Source organism: Triticum aestivum, chromosome 3B, assembly GCF_018294505.1.
Source record: "Triticum aestivum cultivar Chinese Spring chromosome 3B, IWGSC CS RefSeq v2.1, whole genome shotgun sequence".
Taxonomy (NCBI): Eukaryota; Viridiplantae; Streptophyta; class Magnoliopsida; order Poales; family Poaceae; genus Triticum; species Triticum aestivum.
The window spans coordinates 82,587,141-82,590,467 of NC_057801.1; the positions used below are offsets into that span (position 1 = coordinate 82,587,141).

The 3,327-nt window shown below is 46.6% G+C and overlaps 1 pseudogene; it reads left to right on the forward strand.

Annotated features, from left to right (window-relative positions):
• The first annotated feature begins 287 nt into the window (after positions 1-287).
• Positions 288-2,806, forward strand: LOC123064886 (uncharacterized; annotated as a pseudogene).
• The last annotated feature ends 521 nt before the right edge of the window (positions 2,807-3,327 follow it).

The window sequence follows — 3,327 nt, forward strand, 5'->3', positions numbered from 1 at the left end:
AAATCGAACTTAAGAATTTTTTACAAAGCTTAATTAGGCCGCTCCGTCCAGCAACACTGCGTTTTAGCGACATTTCAACGCAAGGAGCAATGAATAGGCAGAAATGCTAAGGTCGTGATTGGTAAAAGAAGAAAGAAATGCTAAGGTGTCCAACGTTCCTTCCCCTCAGAGCGCGGATGGCCACCTTAACGGGCCAAGATACTCAACAGCCGATGCGGGCCCTTATATGGACCAAAATTAGTATACTACTCCACACAAGCCCTAACCCGCCCCCCTAAAAAATAATCTAGCCCTAACCCGATTCACCCTGCGGGTGCAGCGACAAAGCCCTCGTTGTGCCAGCCGTCCGTCGCCCTGATCAAGTTTCTCGTCTCTTCGACGGCAAGCGGCGGCGGCGGTCATCAAAGTCAGGCAACGCTGTGAAGGTGGGCGACTTCCTCTCTCACCACCGCCTTCTGCTACCTTTTGCTTCTGTGATATTCTTCTAACTGTCATCTGCTAGGATTCGTGAGGGCTTTATTTGATGGGTTTCAGAGGTGATGCATGGGCTGTTTGAGTTACGTAGCTGTAGAGCGATACAGGGATATTAAAGGTTGATCATAGCATGTTAGTTTAAGTTCGGTAACCATACGCTAGTTAGATCTACTAATGTGGTAGTGAAACTATCTATTGTGTTTGTAATGTTGGCTCCATCAACTAATGTCCTGGCAATCTTTTATATGGTTTGATTGATGTACATGCACTTAGATCAAGCCTGGCTAGTACTAGATGGACTAGTTCTTTCTGAAATTACGAGTGTAGGGCATGCATTGCTGGATAGTCGCTGAGATCCTTTGAGCCGAGCTCAATCTAATGTAAAACTCACCCTTTCAAGATTGAGCTTTGTTGTAGCAGTCTAAGCTTTAACTGATATTTTTTTTGCATCTGCATGTACAGTTTATTATAGCCGGGGTATTGTTGCTTATTCTTACGAGGAGTATTTTGAGGAGCCAGTGATGTTTCAGGTATACATGACTACCTCCTTAACTGTAAATTTTGCATATTGAAGCTCCAAATTTAAGTGGATGAATCTTTTTGCTTGCTATGAATTTTTGAAAGTAGATCTGGTTGGTCTCGCCATTTTATATATTTATACATATTACACAATAATCCATTTACAAGTAATATTTGGGGACTGAACTTTCAATAAAATCTTGTACCGAAAACAATGTTTATTTCCTTGTATAGGTTGCACGATTTGTACCTAGCTTGTGGTTGGTTTACCCTTGATATTGTCACTAATCTGGAATTGTCTCTCGCACAAAGATTTTGGGTTACACTCTAGAAAAATGACATTGCTCTATCTGCTCCAACTCTTGGAAAATCATTTTTTTCTACTAATGCATTCTTTTTGTCAGTTAGTAGTGTTGCTCATAAAAATTTACTCCACAACTTTACTCGAGGGATACTTCACTAACTTTTAGGGGATCGATTAGAAATGCCCTTAGTAGTGTTGCTCGATCAAACTATAACAGAAAAATGTGGCTACTATGTAGTTATCGATGAAGCTCCTGATCGACACCAAGTCTGAGAAGGTGTGCTTCGCAGAGGCAGGCATCGATGTCGTGTAGTTCCTCACCGGTCTACTGTCCCTGCCGCTTGGCACTGTTGTCAACCTGTTGACAAAGGATCGCATGGGCGGTAGCCTTGGCAACGTGCTCAGCAGCGCGGAGAAACTGGACACGAAATACAAGATTAAAGAGCGGCGCCTCAGCCCGGCTGTCGGCCCCACCACGCTCTCCTACCTACAGCAGCTGCTGAGTGCGCAGCTCAACAACGGAACGACACTCGCCCGCGACCCTGTTGGAACAACAACAGCCACGTCACTACCTACATCCACGTACACGATTGGGGACGACCTTTCGGTGACTCCGGCATCTTTTTTTACGACTATCTCGCTGTTGGGCATCGCAGAGCTTGGCACCCCGGACCTCAATGCACTGCAGCAAAAGACTGTGAAAATCGGCAAAGAAGAGGTGCGTGGTGTGCTCTCATTTATTTCAAGACCCTATGAACTTTATATTGTGGTTTTGCTTAATTTTATTGGTTGATGATTGATTTTTGTTTTGTGTTTTTTGGATTTTGCATTTAGGCGCTGGAGATACTTGTTGCTTCCTTCAAGTCTGAGACCGTCCTGACAGACGTCTTCCTGCCAAAGAAGAAAGCTCGCCCCTAGAGACTAGAGGGAGAACCTCCTGAGGAAGTTAGTCGGATATTACTTGGTGCTCGCTATTTTAGAATTCCGGATACCTTTTCCGATATCATATTTATGAGAGCAAGGAGGTAGACATGATTGACTTGGTACTGATTTTATTTATCCAATTTTTACTCCTTTGGGACATTTCGTGCTATATTTACTTTAGAAATTGTTCTGGTTGTTACCCTATTCAAGCAAGTTGTTCTAGTTTCTATGTTTTAAAGTTTTGCATCGTTCTGTCAACTGTGGCCCATTGTTAGTTCGACGTGGCTAGATGAATCGGTGGAGCATTCATGCAAAATGCATCTGATGTGATAAACAGGGTGCAAGTGACCTAATCGCCTCCCCCAACCGAACCTTCTTTCAACACCTAAGCCACTCTCTCCGTCGACTCGAGTTATAGATTTCAAAGCGATGGCGATGGCGGCGGCCGGCACAGAAGTGGAATCAATATTTTGTAGATGTTATGTTGTCTCACGGGTCAAGCTAATACCACATTATCTATCACCACTTTCGATTTCGTTCCTCTTCCGTGCACCACCTCTGCCATAATGGTGAGCTCTAGCGTGTTGTGGGAGAGCCTCTAGATTCGCAGAAGCACGCATTGGCCGGCCTCGGCTTGCCGGCAAGCTCGCTAGAGGTAAATGACGATGACCCGACGATGTCCAACGACAAGCTGGCACCTGCGTCTGCGGCTTCACCATGGGGCGGGCTCAGACGCACTTCAACGTCGTCATGGCAGAGAAGCAGCCACCGGCGTCGGCGTTTCGGCTGGCGCAGGAGAACCGACGCTGCAACCACACCCTCCTCAGGTAACATTGGCTAACGGAGGGGCAAATCTATGGCGTGTTCGCAAGGGAGGAGGCTGTGGCAGTGATGGTCGTGCAGGACCCGAACTTCGTCAACTAGCAGCAGGCACTCTACGATGCCACATGCAACACTTGCGTCAGCGTGATGCGTTCTCGTGGAGGCGGATGCATAGGCGATCACAGACGGAAACGTTGCTGCCGTTGGCAGCTCCACATCATTCGCGTCGGGCCGCAACAACCATGTGGCCGGCCTGTCCACGACGACCGTGGACCTCACCTCTA